The 11,153-nt window shown below is 36.6% G+C and overlaps 1 pseudogene; it reads left to right on the top strand.

Annotated features, from left to right (window-relative positions):
* The first annotated feature begins 2,184 nt into the window (after positions 1 to 2,184).
* LOC120365947 (U1 spliceosomal RNA) lies at positions 2,185 to 2,317 on the top strand (annotated as a pseudogene).
* The last annotated feature ends 8,836 nt before the right edge of the window (positions 2,318 to 11,153 follow it).

The following is an 11,153-nucleotide window of genomic DNA, read 5'->3' as shown; positions in this document are numbered from 1 at the left end:
ATTCATTTTTGCAAAACAGTTTTGTTTCAGGACAAGAGTAACCTCCGCTGCAAATCTGTATTTTATAGTCATGGAAAAAAGTATATATGTATTTGTGTGAATCTGTGTGCTTTTCAAAAGACAAAAGAAATTATTGTGTTGGAAGATGAAGGAGATAGATAGCTGCTTAAACCCAGGGGAAGCAGTATGTGTGATATAAAGCTTTAATTTCTAGACACCTCTCTCTCATTGAACAGCCAGAGGTCGAAGCTGAGTCCTTGTCTGTGAAATCGGGAAAATGATATCTGACCCTTAACTACCAAAAGGTGAGTAGGAAGATTAATGAGTTTATATTATTAGCACATTTGAAACTCCTGAGGAAAAGGTGCTTTGGAAATGTAATATGTCTTATCTTTGTTCTATAGATTACATAATGTAATTTCAAAGTACGCAGTATCTATTTTATAAGAAACTACAAAAATTTTACTTTGTGTATAAAATGAGTTTCATTTTAAGAAATCCATTGTACCTATTATATAAGATGCATATCATAACTATATACTTTTCAGATTTATTCTCATAGCAAGGGGATTCTAACAATCTCAGTTTAATACATTTCTAATTCCAAGGACATTCTTTGGGAGAAACTGCATTCTAGAGTTCTTGAGAGGAAAAAAAAATAATTTGACAGATTGTTAAAAAGAGATCAAAGATATACAAACGGTGGGTTTTCTATGGGGATGTGGAGCTCTCCCGTTTGCAATAAAAATTCTGCTCAAGCAAAGATGATCAACAGTAATTTTTTAATTATGTTGGGAAATGTGTGTTGTTTGAACACTTCTGAACAAGAAAACTGAGAGGTTACTAGTTATAGTTTGTAGTTAAAGTCACTGGAATTTCTAGTTAAAGTCGCTGGAATTGGTTTCTGTGAAAAGCATTAACACTTATTCATTGGGGTAATCATGAAATACATCACTTCGAATAAACGGCCTGGGCTGATATGGTCACAAGAAGATTGGCCTTAGAGCAGATCATTTAGGTTGGTCTCACAGTGCCAAAACAGCTGGTCAGGCCTTTCAATGGGTTCAGTGAAGCTGACTCTCAGGCCAGTTGTTTGGTTTCCTAGACACCTGCTTAAGTCATGCTTACCATTCATCATTTAGTGAGTGTTCTGGGGAAAAAAAATACCGAATAGGTAAAACCACAGATGCAACATGATTGTAGATGATACCTCTCAAGCTCTGTTTTTTAATCTGGCTCAATGTATTTATGAATATTCTGATATAGCAAAGAAAATGTACATTTGCATCTGTAGATGTGAGCATAGATTACAGCTAGGCAATTATCAAACTCCATCTAGTTGATGGTTGTAAAGGAAAGGAATCAACTCTAGCAAGATGAAAACAGAGGTGATTTTCCTTCAATTCATAAAATCTTACAGCCAGGATCAACAAGAGGGTGGGTTTTGGAGGCAGATAGATTTGAATGAACACCTAAGGTCACTGGCTATGAAAGTTGAAAATGCAATTTAGTTTTTATAAGAGCCTCCATTTCCTCATCTGACTTCTTTTTTTTTTTTTTTTTTTTTTGTTCCTCTGACATGCTTTAGGATCAAAGATCTCTAAATTCTTTACTCCCCATGCTTGGATTCCTCTTTCTGTAATTATCCACATAGTTAATTGCTTCGCCTATTGAAGTCTTTGCCAAAATGTCACCTTCCCGAAAAAGGCTTTCCTATCTACCATATTGAAATTTTAACCCACATCCTACCTTGAACTACTTTCCTATTCTTTCCATTTTTTGCATATTATGCCTTCAAGAGTATTTATCATAGTTATTTCATTTTAATATTTGTCACCTATTTTCTCCCTCTAGAATATAATATCTGTAATGGTGGGAAATTATAGTATGTTTATTCACTGATACATTCCAATACCTAGAATTGTGCCTGGAAAATAGTGCATGTTCAAAAAAATGTTTGTGGATGAATAAATAAAAGAATCTGCTAGAGTCTCTGGCATATAATTGGCTCTCAAACATAATACTTCCCTTTCCTTCCCTTTAAGAAACTAAATCTAAATACAGATTATTGCTCAAGCATTTCACCCTATTATATTGCCATGTGGATAAATTCAATGACAAATGCAGTTGAGTCCTGAATGCTTCTGCTAATTTCCAAATCTTCCTTTAGAACTGGTATTTGTCATACTTACCTGGCAGGGGGGATACCATGATCACGAAGGTGGTTTTCCCAGGGCGAGGCTTATCCATTGCACTCCAGATGTGCCGACCCCTGTGATTTCCCCAAATGTGAGAAACTCGACTGCATAACTAAAATTTTTAAAAAATAAAAAATAAAAAAATATATAGTTGGTATTTGTTGCAGGTTGAGTTCTCCAGGAAGCAGATGTCAGTCAAGATGGAGTTAAGGTGGCAAAAGGTTTACTAGGTAGTAACCCTGAGAAAAGACATGAAGGTGGACTGGGTAGAGTGATCTGTCAGGCTGAGATGTATCTAAGAAAGTCTTTACCATAGGGAGCCATGGAGTATAGATTGCCTATTGGAATCTTTCTTTGAGCAGAAAAAGACAAGCCCTTATACCCCTGCCTTGCTCAATTATTAGCTGGGGGTTGCCCCAAGAGGAGCAGCGTCTCAGCTCCAAACCTAAGAAGGATTCTGAAGCCACTCATGGTTGGAGGCTTTCAGCTGACAATTCTTAAGCTGAGCAGCTATCTGGTTTTTAAGGCGCATCTGAGCAGTGCCTCCCCTTGTCAGCCACAGCATTGTAGCATATGCTGTCAGGATTCCACATGTCTCCTCTGTACTCACTCCCTCCATGTATGATGATGGCTTTCCTGTGCAAGCACCTGTGACACATCACTGCATGATATCTCTGACATGCTTGGCCAGTATGCATGGCAGGACAGTGTTCCTTCAGAGGATTCCTGTGTCCTGATTGGCCATGCTGCAGCTGCCTGAGTCTAAATCCCTGCCTCAATTCCAGATTCCTGATTTAAAATCAGCATCATCTATATCCCTATCACCCTGCCTCCATCTTTCAGAAATTCTAACTAGAGCAGACTCCTGGACATCTCTATCTCCTCTTACCTGGTACCTTCCTACCATTACCATACCTAGGATAGCATAGGAATTGGTTTCTGTGAAAAGCATTAACACTTATTCATTGGGGTAATCATGAAATACATCACTTCAAATAAACGGCCTGGGCTGATATAGTCACAAGAAGATTAGCCTTAGAGCAGATCATTTAGGTTGGTCTCACAATGCCAAAACAGCTGGTCAGGCCTTTCAATGGGTTCAGTGAAGCTGACTCTCAGGCCAGTTGTTTGGTTTCCTAGACACCTGCTTAAGTCATGCTTACCATTCATCATTTAGTGAGTGTTCTGGGGAAAAAAAATACCGAATAGGTAAAACCACAGATGCAACATGATTGTAGATGATACCTCTCAAGCTCTGTTTTTTAATCTGGCTCAATGTATTTATGAATATTCTGATATAGCAAAGAAAATGTACATTTGCATCTGTAGATGTGAGCATAGATTACAGCTAGGCAATTATCAAACTCCATCTAGTTGATGGTTGTAAAGGAAAGGAATCAACTCTAGCAAGCCTTCCATGCTCCTTTGGGGATTTCAGGACAATTCATAACAGGGAACCATTCTGGAAAACCCAAACAAAGGATCACCCACCTCACTAGAATACAAAAGGTTCATATTCTCTTCATCTCAAATGTACTATTCAATTATGAAGCCGTAGACCCTGATTCTTAAGTTGGTCCAGCCAGAGAGGGATGGGAAGATTTTCCGGTGTAAGAAACACCAGGGCAGATCCTTCTCTGTGAACAAGCCCCTTTTTGGTAAGCAACATTTTGTAGAGGATAAACTTCTGCATGCAAAACTTAGTGCATCTGTCAAAGTCAGAGCTTCTGACCAAAGCTATCTCTAGGCACTTAACAGCAAAAATTATTTCTAAAACTTGACAATAGCTTTTATAAAAAGCAGAATTTATTTGTACAAGGATCCAAATAACAATCTGGAAATATTGGCTATTTTAATTGTATCACCATAGATACTATCACTGGAGCATAGGTATAGTTTATCTTTTGACATAATTTTAGTTTTGAATGATAATGCCTTATATTTGTATAGAAACTGAGAGTTCTCTAAGTGGTCTCACATGCATTATGTCTATTTTATTAGGTAGCATGCCAAGGACAGTTCTTCCCGTTTTAAAGAATAAGACCGTGATATGGCTTGTATCTGTATCTCCACCAAATCTCACATGGAATTGTAATACCTAGTGTTGGAAATAGGGTCTGGTGCGGGGCCAGAGAGTGAAGAGGGGGCAGTGATTTGATCGTAGGGGCAGTTTCTCATGAATGGTTTAGCATCATTCCCTTGGGGCTATTCTCCTGATAGTAAGTGAATGAGTTCTCCCAGATCTGATTGGTTAAAAGTGTGTAGCACCTCTCCTATCCTTCTTCCTGCCCTGGCCACATGAAGTACTGGTTCCTCCTTCTCCTTCAGCAATGATTTTAAGTTTCCTGCAGCCTCCCAGCCAGGCTTCCTGTAGAGCCTGTGAAACCATGATCCAATTAAACCTCTTTTTTAAAGAAATTATTCAGTCTCAGGTGTTTCCTTATAGCAATGCAAGAAAAAACTAAAACATTAAGGATCATAGCAGTTAAACAACTTGCTCCCAAATTGTAGTTATTAGTTGATAATGCTTAGATTTAAACCAAAATTTGATTAACTCCAAAATTCACATTATAGAAGACTGAGCTACAAGTTTACAAAGGTAACTCACAAAAGAGCACAGTCTAGAAACCAGGATGTCCAATCCTTAAGGACTCTATATTACACATCAGATTCTTACTCTGTTTCTGTATATTTAAATATGAGGGCATATAAAGCTTTGAGTTTCCACAGATGAGTAACTAGTCATCAATCTAATCTTTATAGAATTCACTCAGGTAAACTATTCAAGAAAAATATAATAATAACGTCCTCAGGAACCATCAAGATATTTCCCTGACATGGAGAAGGAAAGTCTATTAATTTATCACAGCTTGCTTAAAATATCCTCAAATATAATCACGTCTTTTGCCATGAAGATTGTGATTTATAAGGCAATCTTTTTTCATCAAATACTTTTCCTGGAGTTTCAATGTAGAAAAGTAGACACTACAGGATTATTAAAACTCTTTCTCTATCCTCTGCATCTTTCTCCCATCTTCATAATTTTCTATAACAATTTTTAAGTGAACAAGCCATGTATATCAAAGACCACAAAAGAATTCATCCACACAAAATGAAATTTCCATGGCAAGATAGTAGTCATAACAGTCACTGAACCTGTGAAGTAGTATGTGTTTGTTTCCATCCAATCTCCCTTGATAAAGTTGCCAGATAAATTCTACTCAGATCTATGGAGACACCATCAACATAAATCAGGCCAACTTTATCTTCTTCCTCTTAGCTAGGACTGGTTTCTATTATCAATATCTAAACCATGTTTCCTAGTGTTTTTAGACATATACTGATAGACATTGTGGTTTTTATGTTTTTAATTAAAAAAAATCCATTAACTCTTGACTTCATTTGCCTGTGAAAATATTTCAAGAGATTAAAACAGTTTGTGATAAATTCTTTTTTATAGCAGAGTAAATGATGATGGAAACTTAACTGCCAAATTGCTGGAGGGAAGAGTTGAAATCATTTAACTCTGGTTCTAACATGTTACAGAAAACATTGGAAGAATCAGCAGAAGCTTTATTTAGCTCAACAGGACAAAACACTAATATTTGGACTTCTTGTAGTATTCAATTTTAGTTTCCTAACACGTGGACAATTTTGCTCTATTTCTCAATTCTAAACAGAGATGAGCGATTACCGTAGTCAAAAGTTGTTTTTGTAAAAGGTTATTTCTGTGGCCCTGGTGAAACCATTAAAAATAGTCTTGCTTTCAGAACACTAAAAGGAAAAAGGCTTTATCAAACTTAGAAAATGATTGCATGATTGCATCAAAATTTCAAATACAATGTTAAACTTTTGAAAATGCTAGATAAAAAATTCTGCTTGAAGCAGAGAAGACCAACAAATAACAATCCAAAAATGTGCAATAAACATGCACTTTTCACAAAATTAAGGAAGAAAATATCAGTTAACTATGATTTTTTTCTTAAGCTTCCCATTTTAAAATGTCTCTGGCTTTAACAGATTTTTAAACTTTTTATTGCAATCTCTATTAGGCTCTCACTAATATGTTTGAAATTCAGTGATTGGTCTGATTTTCTTCTCTGGCTACTGAGGTTTCTACTTCTCCAACAGAAGTATAAATCACAAACACAGAATCCAATAAAAATGGAATCCACAGTTCTGCTTTTTTTTCAGGTTTTATAATAGTTCAAAGGCTTTGGGAGAAACTATTAACATTTGTTGAGCTACTTCTATAATCTCAAGCTGGATCACAGACTTAAGTGTAATACATGAAAGTATAAAACTTCTAGAAAAAGTAGAGGAGAAAATATTTAGGATCTAAAGAGTTCTTAGACATGAAACTAAAAACATGATCCATAAAAGAAAAATAAAGATAAAAGTGGACTTTATCAAAATTTTTACTTTATGAAAAACACTATTCATAGAATAAAAACATAAGTTAAAAATGAGAAAAAATATTTGTATATATCAAACAAATATTTTCTGTTACATATCCAACAAATGACTTAAATCTAGGATATATAAATAATTCTTAAAGCTTAACAATGAGAGCACAAACAACCATATTAATATGTGGCCAAAAGACTGAAAAAAATGCTTTACTAAAGATGATATAAAGATGGCAAGTAGACACATGAAAAAATGTTCAGACCAGGCATGGTGGCTCATGTCTGTAATCCAAGTAATTTAGGAGGCCAAGACACAGATCACTTGAGTCCAGGAGTTGGATACCAGCCTGGAAAACATGGTGAGACCTCATTTCTACGAGAGCATATAAAAACTAGTCAGACTTTATTGCACATACTACTTAAGAGGCTGAGGTCCCAGCTACTTGAGAGGCTGAGGTTGGAGGATAACTTTAGCCCAGGAGATGGAGGTTGCAGTGAACCAAGTTCACACTACTCATGCCAGCCTGGGTCGCAGAGTGAGACCCTGTCTCAAAGAAAGGAAGGAAGGAAGGAAAGAAGGAAGAAAAGAAAGGAAAGGAAGGAAAAAGAAAGAAAGAAAGGAAGAAAGAGAAAGAGAAAGAGAAAAGAGAGTTCAACATGATTAGCCATTAGAAAATGTAAATTAGGCCAGGCATCGTGGCTCACACCTGTAATCCCAGCACTTTGGGAGGCTGAGGAGGGCAGATCACGAGGTGAAGAGATCAAGACCATCCTGGCCAACATGGTGAAACCCCGTCTCTACTAAAAATACAAAAAAATTAGCTGGGCATGGTGGTGTGCACCTGTAGTCCCAGCTACTCAGGAGGCTGAGGCAGGAGAATTGCTCGAACTCAGGAGGCAGAGGTTACAGTGAGCCGAGATAGCACCACTGCACTCAAACCTAGTGCCTGGTGATGGAGTGAGACTCTGTCTCAAAAAAAAAAAAAAAAAAAAAAAAAGTAAATTAAAAGCACAATTAGATAGCACTACACGTCTATGAGAAGAGCCAAGAAAATTTTTTAAAAGAGAATACTGTCAATACCAAGTGCTAGAGAAGATACAGAGCAACTGGAACTCTCATCCATTGTTGACAGGAATGCAAAATGATATGGTCACCCTGGAACCTTTGGATATTTGCTGAAAAAAAAGTTAATGTTCACACAAAAAATGATATACCACTATGTATAAGAGCTTTATCCTCAAATTTCTTTAAACAAGTGAATGGAATATACCCACAGTGGCACTACATATCCATACCATGAAAAAGTACTCAGCAATAAAAAGGAAAAACTACCAACATACGCAACTTTGTAGGTGAATCTCAAAGTCATTATGCTTGAGACTTTGGGGGGAGTATTATGCTGAGTGAAAAAACCTGGTCTCAAAAGATTATATAATGAAGTTCCCAATTTACGATGATTCGACTTAAGGATTTTCCAACTTTACGACGGTGCAAAAGTGATATGCATTTAGAAGAAATTGTACTTCAAATGGTATTCAATAAATTACATGAGATGATCAACACTTTGTTATAATATACGCTTCGTGGTAGATTATTTTGCCCAATTTTAGGCTAATGTAAGTGTTCTGAGCATATTTAATGTAGGGAAAGCTGTGACGTTCAGTAGGTTAGGTATATTAAATGCAGTTTTGATGATATTTTCAGTTTGTATCAGGTTTATCAGAATATAACCCAATCATAAGTCGAGGAACATCTATCTGTAAATGGTTCCATTTATATTATATCACATTCTCACAAAGTCAAAACTATTGTGACGGAGAACAGATCAGTTGTTTCCAAGAATTAGGAGTGGAGGAAGGTTTGATTGCAGAGGGGTGACATGGGGGAAATATGTTTGATGATCTATCAGTTTTGCCTTCTGATTTTGGGGGTGGTTACACAAATCTACACATGTGTGAAAGTTCACAGGCCTATATAGCAAATAAAAAATCAATTTTACTCTAATAATTTTAAAAAATATAATTTATTATAAAATAAAGGAAAGTTTAAAAAATGTATTTTATTACTATTTCTACTTTTGAAAGAATTCTGTTGCTACTGACATGACAGATAATTCATTTTCTCCAATACCCTGGGCCTTCCTATGCTAAAACTGGCTTTTCCTTCTTAATGACAAATCTGGTAATGATGATCATACTGATAGCATCGAGTAGTCCATTTGTGATATGCCTTTTTCTAAGCACTTCACATCCATTTCTACATTTTATATTCACAATGTGCTTGAAGAAGTCGGTCTCATTAGGATCTCCAACGTGTAAGAGGAGAAAACTGAAACATGAATATGTTAAATAATTTGGCTAAGATCACTCAGCTAGTAAGTGTCTGACTTCATATTCAAATTGAGGCAGTCTGGCTACAGAGTTTGTGCTTTCAACCATGGTATTATACTACTTCTTTCTAAATTCCCCTGGGTGAGCCTTAAAAATAGACTGTTCAAACCACTTGTCTATATTTTGTATCTCTAAACTCTTACAAAGAAAATATAGACATGAGATCCACCAAATCTTTTCATCTGCATTTCAGCCCCATCTTCTATTCCTCCTTTTCCTGAAGGAATATTACTAGGGCTCAAATCTTTTGACAATTTATCTGAGTACATTTATTTAGATATATAAAAGTAAATATATTTTATTATAGTGTTTGAATCTAAAAGAGAGACCATTTATCATCTCCCTTTGCCAACATAGGTTAGATGTTAAAGCACTTGGTCCTAGGAATGTGCAAATATCTTGCCTTTATTGTCATATCTTTTGTGAGGGAATGACATAGATCATTGTCAGGAGTTCAAGTAAATGGAAATTTACCAAGCAGGCAGAATTTTTATAACATTTCTTTTCATTTGGGTAAAGACAAAATGATTTAATTTTGTATCTGTTCAATTTCTGTCAGTGCATTATTATCATTGAGTAGTAAACTGAGATTGTTTAATATCTAAAGATAAAACAATGAATTATAAAAAAAAGTATTATTCATTTTATTTCTTTTTAAATTTTTCTTTATACAGACAAAATCTCACTATGTTTCTCAAGCTGGTCTTGACCTCCTGTGCTTAAGTGATCCTCCTGCCTCAGCTTCCCAAAGTGCTTAGATTACAGGCATGAGCCACTGCACCTGGACATCATGCATTTTAGATACTGAAATTCCCTCCCCAAATTTTTGGTGATGCTTAAATTATTTGCATCTTATCACCCTCCAACAGGACAAAACACAACTGTTCTCACCCTGCTTAAAACTCCAAAAATAATAAAGAGGAATACAGAGAGCAAAACCATTACCAAGAATAAATCTGTCATTCTATCTCAGAGGGAAAAAAATTACAGTTGCACATTTCTGTGCAATGACGTATAGCTTGGGTCACACTGTTTACCCAGAAAAATGGAGCCAACCACTCCGTCTGAAATAATAGAGAAGGGCCCAAGCAATCACAGGAATTTTAGCTTCAGGATGTGGTGGTAGACCATGGGGGCAGGAAGAAATAAAAGGAACAAACGTCACAAAAAATAAACAATGAGGAAAGGTAGGGAACAGATTATGGTAATTGAATGACAAATTGGCAACACCAGGAAAGTGCACCTCAGAACAGGCTCTGGAATTAGAGATCTACTTGGAAGATATTAGTGGTGGATTTTTCCTCTTCTCTCTTTAAATGGAGAAACAATGGGATGGCTTTAGCACATTTGATCTACCTGAATCACTATATGTATACTTTATTAGTATATTAACCAAATTAATGAGGAAAATTCTAAGATGTCTATTTTCCTTATACATGCAGGAGGGGAGGTTGATGATAAAGAGGGGATACACCTACAGTTTCCTTCACTTTCAAATAAATGAACGAGAGTCGGGCTTGGTAGCTCAAACCTGTAATCCCAGCACTTTGGGAGGCTGAGATGGGTGGATTGCCTGAGGTCAAGAGTTCAAAACCATCCTGGCCAACATGGTGAAACTCCATCTCTACTAAAAATACAAAAATTAGCTGGGCCTGGTGGCGGGCACCTGTAATCCCAGCTATGAGGGAAGCTGAGGCAGGAGAATCACTTGAACCTGGGAGGTGGAGGTTGCAGTGAGCCAAGACCACACCATTGCACTCCAGCCTGGGCAACAAGAGCAAAACTCCATCTCAAAAAAAAACAAAGATGGAAAGAAAGAGAGAAAGGAAGGAAGGAAAGAAGGAAGGAAGGAACGAAGGAGGGAGGGAGGGGGGAGGGAGGGGGGAGGGAGGGAAAGGAGAGAATGAGGGAGGGAGGGAGGAAAGAAAAGAGAAAAGAAAAGAAAAGAAAAGAAAAGAGCAATAGGGACAGTGGTAACATCATGTCATTCCCTCTGCGGCCACCTTCAAGTGACTTCTCATCAGTCTAGCTAGCCAAGGGCAGAAATAATATCGGTGTTGTGTAAAGGCATTTCTAGAAAGACAAGAAACAGAATGTAGAATCAATTTCCTTTGACAAGCCTAATTCTGATTTCCAGCTGAGCAATACGATATTA

This window comes from Saimiri boliviensis, chromosome 1 (assembly GCF_048565385.1).
Source record: "Saimiri boliviensis isolate mSaiBol1 chromosome 1, mSaiBol1.pri, whole genome shotgun sequence".
Taxonomy (NCBI): domain Eukaryota; kingdom Metazoa; phylum Chordata; class Mammalia; order Primates; family Cebidae; genus Saimiri; species Saimiri boliviensis.
This window is presented reverse-complemented; position numbering and strand designations above follow the sequence as displayed.